Raw genomic sequence first — 9,257 nt, 5'->3', positions numbered from 1 at the left:
TTTCTAGGCAACTTTCTAAGACTCTATGATGCAGAGTAGGTGCTGATTTGAGCTGATAGGGAGCATTGCTCCTTAGAAGTGCCTGATGAAACCATGGGACTAGTAAAAGACAAACTGGCATTCCTATAACCATTTACAACGAACATACCATTTTAGCTTCATTATCAGAATGATTCTGTGAGTTAGACATTGTTGTCTCCAGCAACCCTAGTCACTAGAAAGTTCTTCCTAAAATGGAGTAAAAACATCTACCTCCATATACTTTGCACTCATGGGCACTAGGTCTGCCACCTGAAATGACTAATCCCTTTTTCAGGGGTCAATTCATTAAATATTTGATAATGATGATGGTCTCCATAAATCCTTTCCAGGTTAAACACCCACAGTTTCCTCAGTCTAGTCTTTGGAGGATGTGCTTTCAAGTTGTGGTTGTCAGTGTCCCTTTAGAAAAGTTGGGAGGAATCCTGGTGAAGTGGAAAGAATATCGTGTTTTTTAGCTATTGAAACCTGAGTTCAAATCTGAGCTTTACCATTTGCTATATGTGTGACCTTTGGTAAGTCATCTCCCCCTCTCAGGATCGTAGTTTTTTCATCTGTAAAATGAAGCAGTTGAACTAAATGACTTCTTAAAGACAATGTCTAAATTTATGATCCTACGAACCCATAACTGAACAAATATTTCAGGTGTGTTGTGAACAGAACAGATTATTGTGAAACCATTATAATTCTTTTTCTAGACTGTATACACTAGTGGGTTACTAATTATCTTTTTCCTTCTTTCCCTTATGTGTGTTTGTGTGTGTGTGTGTGTGTGTGTATCTGAAAGGGTTTCAGAGAGAGAGTTGAAAGAAGGAATGAGTATATATGTATAGTACTCAAGGATGAATGTCACCATCTTTTTGGGTCAGGAAATGAAACATAGTATTAAAAAAAATCGTAGTTCAAGGTCATGAGCAGTTCTTAAGCCCTGAGCCCATGGATAGATTTCAAGAAGTCATGAACTTGGATGGGACCAAAAAAAATATGACATCTTCATTTTTACTACCTTCTAATGGAAATTTAGCATTTCCTTTCATTTTGAATTTTAAAGAAGGGGCCCATTGGTTTCACCAGACTATCAAAGAGGTCCATGACCCAAAAAAGGTTAAGAACCACTGACCTAAGGGAAGAGCATGTTGACCAAAAAAAAAAAAAAAGGAAGTAATGGTAGATCATTCAGCGATTCAAACTGTGCAAGTTAATTGAGTCATGCAAGATTTTGTGTGATACCTTTCAAGTATATGCAGTTTAATTTGTACCCCTCAGACTTGTATCACCATATAACACTGCTGCTCACTGCAAACTGATTTATGGGCCAGATTGCTTTTGTCAGGGTTCTGTGACCACAGGCAGCCAGGTTCCCAGGACCTCTGGCAAAGGCATGCCTGAGAGAATCGGAAAGGACTTGGAAGGTATTTTCAAAGACACAGTTGTCACTGACCTTGTTTCATCTTTGCCCAGTCCTTTGCTTTCCCTTGGGCAGTGAGTTACACAGTCCAATACACAAAGCATTTCCCAGGGACAAGGACAACAGAAAGGGAACCCAAACACACATATTCAGGGGAGGTATTAAGGGTACTGGATTCCTCAGAGCCACATTACTTTGCCACAAAAAATACTCTACCTGACTCTTGTTCTGTGTCTTTGCAGGACACAGAACTTTACCCTCTTATCATCTTTCAGCCTAAATACCAACTCTGAAGCCGTGAAACTCTCTGTCAGCTGCATATGGGGAGTTACAATGTAGAAGAGACCGTGTTCTCTGTAGGGTCTATTAGCAGCAGCTACTGCCTCCCTTCTTCCAGTTCAACGGCCGCACTTTCTTGTTTGAGACACTAGTATAGAATATTCGTTTCACCTTTCTGAACCTTGCTGGGAAATTTCACAAAACTGAGTCAATTTCACCTACTATAGCTTCAGGTGTGTAACCTCTGCTGACCCTTACTTTTCTTCCATAAGTCTTTTACTCTACCCTTACCAATTCCCTATCTCATCCCCTACAAAATCTGTTTCCCAACCTTTCTCCCTAAACCTCCTCCTAATTTATTAAGTCCTTACACTTAATATCGAATGACCTAGTCTTCTACTTCTCTGGCAAAATGAAGACCGTCCAAGATAATGCTCCCTCAGTCCTGCCTTTCTCCCCCTCTTCAAGTCTTCTTACCATCCTCACACACTCTTTCCTTGGTCTCTTTGGTCACAGTGGAAGAAGTATCTATTCCTATTTCTTACTAAAGTTAATCTCTCTATGTGAACTTTTCACTCACTCCTTTTGGTCTCTGCTAGGACCTTGTTCTACAAGGAAGAAGAGATAATTAAGTGACGCAAGGATAGAGTCAAGACCTGAAGTCAGAAAGGATACAAGTTCAAATCTCGCTTCTGACATTTACTGTTTCTGTGATCTTGGGCAAGTCATTTAAATGATCTGTGCTTCAGTTTTCTCATCTGTAAAATGGGGAAAATATTGGCATCTCCTCCTTGCCCCCAGAACTGTAATGAAGATAAAATGAGATAATATTTGTAAAGTGCATTGTGAGCCTTAGAGTTCAATATAAATGTTAACTATTATTGTTGTTACAAATATTTTCCTATCTCAAATTCATATACAATTTCTCTTTTCCAATTCCACTCTCTTCCTTCTGTCTTAAAGCATGCTCAGGTCTAAAAATCCTTCTCCCTTAGACTCTTCTACCCAATTATCTCTTATTCATTCAATTTAAGCATTTTTGAAAAAGTTATCTATACCTGGAATAAATGAATCAATAAAAAGGCATTTATTAAGTCCTTGCTAGGTACCAGGAATCTGCTTAGCAGTGTCAATACAAACACAGCCAAGCAAGATAATCTCTTGCCACAAGAAGCTTGCATTTTAATAGGAGAAGATAACAAGAGTTGGAAAGTATATGAGGACCAGGTAAGGTGCACACATTGGGAAAGGATTTGTAAGTGGCTCAAATGGCCATGGTGGGTCATTTCTGGGTAAGATCATGGGAAAACCTAGAGCCTCAGGTCCCAGGGGCAGTTGAGTTCTTGTGGGAAGAGGAAGAAATCAGAGTTCAGATTGCATCCTCTGCATCCTTAACTAAACTACCCTTGATTAGCGTGTCACAGTGGTGCCAAGGGTCTGCTTGTCCTTGGTTGGTGCATTTGTGAAAACTGCCAAGTCCTTTTCCTCTTTAGTTTAAAAGTGTAAACCCCAATACTTAGGTCATTCCTAGTCAATTTCTAATCCTGATAGAGTTGACTGGTTAGGTTTCATGAGTGCTGTAGCATGTCCCAAATCAAGAGGGCTCCGGGAAAGTACTGTTTCCAAGAGTGGTTCATGTTATTTCTCTCTCTTATTTTTGGTATCAATAAATTATAACTAGTAAATTCCTTCAGACCATAAGCTATGATCTTTTTCCTTAAATCCAGCCTCCAAATGGTACATTGTAGACAGGATTTAGGGAGGGCTTAGACCAAATGACTTCTAATATCCCTTTACCTCTTGCATCCTAGGAAAATCAGTAGGCTGGAGGAAATTTCCAAGCTGGCAGTAACCTGTGTACATAAAATCACAGATCCAGACAAAAAATAAAAATAATGTGAGATCAGACAAGTGACCTGATTTTCTTCCTTGAACCATGTGTCCATATTTGCTTCTCTGTACCACAAATCCTATTATGCATAGTATTTCTAACCTTTGCATTTTGGGACTTCTAAAATCTTGAAGCTCTCTGCAGCTGCATCATTTATATGAACTAAGTCTGCAAGTGCTCATGTGTGTGAAAGTTCTTTTTTTCCTAACATTTTTCGTCCTTGAATCCCAGTGACAGATAATTCAAGGAGGTTCATTCCAATTTTTTTTCCTAAGCTAATAAAGCAGACAATAATAATCCACAGCCAGGGGAAATCTGCAAAGGGAGTCCAAGGTCTTACCTCATCACTTAAAATGAACATACCATGTTTTAAAAAACCGTGTCACTCACAAGAATGTTATGAGAATAGAGGGGAAAAAGTTCATGGGAGCATTTTGAGCATGTTAGAGGAAAGTTCCTATAGAAATCCAGAAAATTATAATAAATACTTGGATCCCTTTTGGTGAGAAAAAGGTAAGAGAATAGTGTGGATGTTCACTGTGTTTCAAAGTAGAATTTAGTTTCTTCCTTTTCTAGGTTCTCTTATTTCATTTATGGCAATGCACATTGATTGCCAGAAGAGTTGATTTTATTTATCAAATCACAAGGAATGATGAGTTTGTTTGATATCAGTGAATTAAAGCTAGGTTTTTCCCTACTATAACTCAAACATCATAAGAGTCATTTTTGTACTTACAGTTAAAGATGCCTTTTTTAGAATCAGGAAGCTTCATCAGGCCGAAGCTTTCAAAATAACTACCAACCAGTAAATCTGGGGAAGCATTCCATTACCAAAAAAATATGTTTGTCAGCCATAGACATCACTCTCTCAAATCCCGCATACTTTTGAGGTTGAAACATTACAGGTTGAGCCTCCGTGCAAGGTTTGGGGAAGCTTGAGTCAACTGAGTTCAGCTGTTTTTGGATTAAATGAGTATGAAAAAAATGCACTTTTCCTACCGTAAAAAAAAAAAAACCCTCCAGTGACCTTGCTTTGCCCTCAAATAACTCAAGAAATGGCTGAACATAAAAACTTCAAACTTTACGTATTCATAGTCCTCCAAGGAATACAATCCTTGTTAAGTTGAAAAAAAGCCTAGTATTTTTTGAGTTAGAGAGCTCTAACATTACATGTTTGCACATGCTCCGTATGTAACTCTTAGCTGGTTGCTGAAAATTGATAAAGGACATTTATAGCATATGGGTAAATGGTGGTTTGTTACTTATTAGCTATGTCACATTACTTATGACATCACATGGAGTTGTGTGCTGCAAGCTTTGTATCAAAAGTAAAACTTTTCATCTGTTATGAAATATCAAAACAAAGTTTATACTTCAAAATTGCAGAGGTTATGAACTAACCCATGCAGTGGCTGTCTAAGGTGATGATCATTTCTTAGCTACCTAGGCACTGTGACGTGCAATTCATATCTACCACCCAATCAAAATCCTGGTAGCTGTTGTCTGTAGACTCTCTATGTCATTCATTTTCCTTCCTTAATGAGTTTGGTACCTGACACAATTTTTCTTCCCTCTTTAATTCCTGTCCTCATATTAGGGACTTCAACATACATATTAACTCTGCCTCAAACACTCTAAACACTCAGTTTCTCAACCTATACATTTCCCATGACCTACTCCTCCACCCCACAACAACCACGCTCAAAGATGGTCATGCCCTTGACTTTGCTGTTACCCACAAATGTATCACCTCCACGTTCAAGAATTATCTAATTCCTTATCTTTCCACATTAGGCTTCCAAACATTTTCATCCTCCTCAAATCTTTCATGGTTCCCTCTCCCCCCCACCCTCATGGCTAAGAATCTTGCCTAAGAGTTGAATCTAAGAATTTTACAAAAAAGATTTGAGGCCATTTGCCATGAGTTTCCTTGTCTCCCCATTTTCTCATCTCATATCATTAGGTGCCTCTATTTTCTCTCCTCTTCTTAACCCCTAACAATCTGGGTTCCAATGTCACCATTCCACTAAAACTACTCTCTCCAAAGTCTTTTCTCAATTCTCATTTTCCTCAACCTCTCTGGGGTTGTTGACACTGTTGCTCACTCTCTTCTCTTTGATGGTCTCTTGTCTTTAGGTTTGGGGGACATCACTATTTTCTAATTCTCTTTCTATTAGACCAGTCCCTTTCAGGTCCCTTTGCTGGGTCCTCATGCAAATCATGCCCTTGTCCCACAGGGTTCTACCCTGGACCTTCTCTCTTATCCCTCTATATTTCTTCACAGGTTGATCTCATTAGCTCCCATAAATTTAATTACCACTGCTGATGATTCTTAAACGTACCTCTCCTGCCCTAACCTCTCTACTCACCTCCAATCTCGCATCTCTAAATGCCTTTCAGACATCTCAAACAGGATGTCCAGGAGACACCTTAAACTCAACTTGTCCAAAACCAAACTTACCATCTTTCTTTCTTCTAATTTCTCTGTTACTTATAGAGGGCAACAATACCTTCTTAGGTATCTTTGACTCTTCACTATCTCTCAGTCGCCATATCCAATCAATGGCCAAAGCCTGTCAATTTTACCTATGTAGCAGCTCTTAAATACACTCCCTTCTCTAATCTGACACTGCCATCCTTCTGGTCGATATCCTGCTGGTGAGTCTGCCTGCCTCAGTTCCACTGCTCATTCCAATTCATCCTTAATTCAGCTACCAAAGTGATTTTCCTGTAGCACGTGTACCATCCTATTCCCCTATTAAATGCATTCCAGTGATGTACAATTGGCCCTAGGATCAAACAGAAAATCTTATATTTGGTGTTCCTTGTCCTTCACGACTTAGTCCCCCTGCTAACTTTTTAGACCCCTTATACCTTCCTCCTCCATAACTATTCTTTGATCCAGTGACACTAGCCTTCTTGCTGTTCCAAGAACAAGATATTCGTTTCTTGGCTCTAAACATTTTTTTTTTTGTTGTTGTTTCCTACGTCTGGAATATTCTCCCTCCTCATCTCTGCCTTTTGGCTTCCCTGGTTTCATTTAAATTCCAACTAAAATTCCATATTCTACAGGAAGCTTGTATTTGTTTGCATGTTGTCTCCTCCTTTAGATTATAAGTTTCTCGAGGGCAGGAACTTTCTTTTGGCTCTTTTTGCATCCCAAGTGAATAGCACAGTGCTTAGTACACAATAGATGCTTACAATGTTTATTGAATGGCTCCTGCCTTTCTTTAATTGACTGGTGCCTCCAAAAGTCTTCATTTTAAGGAAAAATCCAAGGCCAACAATGTCTTCATTCCTCTCCAGGCTCCACTCGACTTTCCCAACTTTTTCTCCCATACCCCACTGGCCCAACATGACATCTCTAATGTCTTCTTCTTCCGACTTTTCACAACTCACAAGATGATAGCACACACCTTCCTTTACCTAAAATGACAGAACAAATTCTAAGGCGTGCAAAAAGCAGGGGATTCATTCATTATGGGGCAACATATTACCTTTGGATGTGGAGAAAACTTGAATCCTCTTCCATTATAATGTTGTCTCTCACTAGACTTGATTGATCAGCTAGGAGGAAGACCAAAGAAAACCAAGGGAAAGAGGTCAAACCAAGAGAAGAAGGGAAGGCTCAGTAAGACTTTTTGGAAGATGCCTTCATTTGTGATTCCACAACTGCAGCCAGTCAAGGAGGCTTCCATTCACCATGTGGTTTATGACTGGAACCTGTCATGAAATATTTACGTGTACTCCGAAGTCTCTTCAAGGCATGGTTCGGTTACATAACATTGCAACTCTCCCGGAAATAGGTTCCTCAGCCTTATCAACACAGGGAATATTGACTGAATATATTGATACACTGTGCAAGCTCACAAGGATTGGGCTTATAGGCCAGTCTCCTGTTACATAAAGATTTGTTAAAAGAATTGGGAAGAATTATAAAAACATTAGATGATAACAGAATCCTCCCCAAATTGTGATAGGTTAGATCACTGGGCCATATCCACCACAATGAAATTTAATAGACATAAGTGTAAAATCTTAGACTTGGGTTCAAACAAATCAATTTCACAAATTTGTGTAGTGTAACTAGATAGCAGTTGATCTGAAAAAGATCCTAGTATTTTGGTGGATTTTAAGTTCAATTTGAGTTGTGCATGATATAGCAGCCAAGAACGCTAATGATGATCTTAGGTTGCATTAAGAGAGACAAAACTTTGGGAATTAAGACCATAATCCTGCTGTCCTTTGTCCCCTATCAGACAACATCTAGGACTTTGGATTCAGTTTCTGGTGCCACATTTTAGATTTAATGATATTTTAGATGGTGTTAATACTTTCACTTAGCCCTGGGATCTAAATCATCTAATCAAATTCTACAATGGCCAGCATCTACTTAGCCACTCCCATGTATTATGTCATTTGCTGTAACCCTTATTGATTCACCCCATGCCAACATAATTATTATTATAATTATACAATCATAATATAATATAAATATGCAACATTTATATTTGTATAATAACCTAATATTTACTTATAATTATTTATATATAAAATTTATATATAGTAGTTATATAATACAAATATAATATAAAAATATAATATAAATTTATAAAAATGTAATTATAAAATAATTTAGTAAAAATGATAGATATATATTTGTATGAATGTATACATAATTATGCATGTATACTTATATGTATATACACAAATATACATTTTTATCATTTTGATAGCATAATTATGTAGTATATATGTAGTATTTTATAAAAATATATAGAATCTGTAATATATAAATATATATAAAAAGAGATATAAGTATATATAGTATTTTATAAATAGAATATACAAATCCTCAGGGTTCATCCTATGACTTCAGTCCTCTATTGTGTTCCCAATTCATGAGTTACATTCCAGGCTTCAAAACACCCTCACCTCCACCCCCACTCCCACCTTTCATTCACTTTCCAGATCCACCTTGTCAAGTAGCAGTTGGAAGACTAAACTGGCAAGTTCAGCTTATAATTCAACTCCCACAGGAGAGTTGTGCCAAAGGGTCCTTTCTCCCCCCACCTCGCTGTAATGTCTTCCCTTCTAAGGTTATTATATGTATCTTCTATGTGCATATTTATGTATATGCCATCCTCCACTAGAGAGCAGGGACTATTTGTTTTTTCTTTGTATGGGCTCTGAATAGTGCCTGACACATAAGCATTTAATAAAAGCTTGTTCATTTGTAATATCTGATTGTGATGGAGTACTATTGTGAGGTGGGAAATGGTGATGGAGGTAGTTTCAGAAAAGCATGGCAAGACCTATATGAACTGATGCAAAGTGAAGTGAGAAGAACCGGGAGATCATTGTACACGGTAATAGCAACGTTGTAGTGATGATCAATTGGGAAAGATTTGGCTATTCTGATTAATAAAATGATCCAAGACAATTCGGAAGGTCTTGTGATGAAAAAAATGTTATCTACCTCCAGGGAAAGAAATGATGAACACTGAGTTAAAATTAAAATAGAATTTTATCTTTTTAAAAATTTTTTAATTTTTAATTTTAAAAAATTTTTCTTGCTTTTAAAAAACATGGCTAACAGAAACTTTTGCATGATTTCATGTGTATAATTGATATCATATT

At 37.7% G+C, this 9,257-nt stretch overlaps 1 long non-coding RNA gene across 1 annotated transcript; it reads right to left on the bottom strand.

Moving 5' to 3' along the window:
* Positions 1 to 6,824: 6,824 nt before the first annotated feature.
* LOC140531147 (uncharacterized) lies at positions 6,825 to 8,792 on the bottom strand. The gene is made up of 3 exons (XR_011976287.1): positions 8,571 to 8,792; positions 7,115 to 7,184; positions 6,825 to 7,043 (listed from the first exon to the last, which is right to left on the bottom strand). It is a non-coding gene; the product is annotated as an uncharacterized lncRNA (long non-coding RNA).
* Positions 8,793 to 9,257: the final 465 nt, after the last annotated feature.

This window comes from Notamacropus eugenii, chromosome 3, assembly GCF_028372415.1.
Source record: "Notamacropus eugenii isolate mMacEug1 chromosome 3, mMacEug1.pri_v2, whole genome shotgun sequence".
Classification (NCBI taxonomy): domain Eukaryota; kingdom Metazoa; phylum Chordata; class Mammalia; order Diprotodontia; family Macropodidae; genus Notamacropus; species Notamacropus eugenii.
Note: the sequence above shows the minus strand (reverse complement) of the source record. Positions and strands in the feature narration are given on the sequence as shown.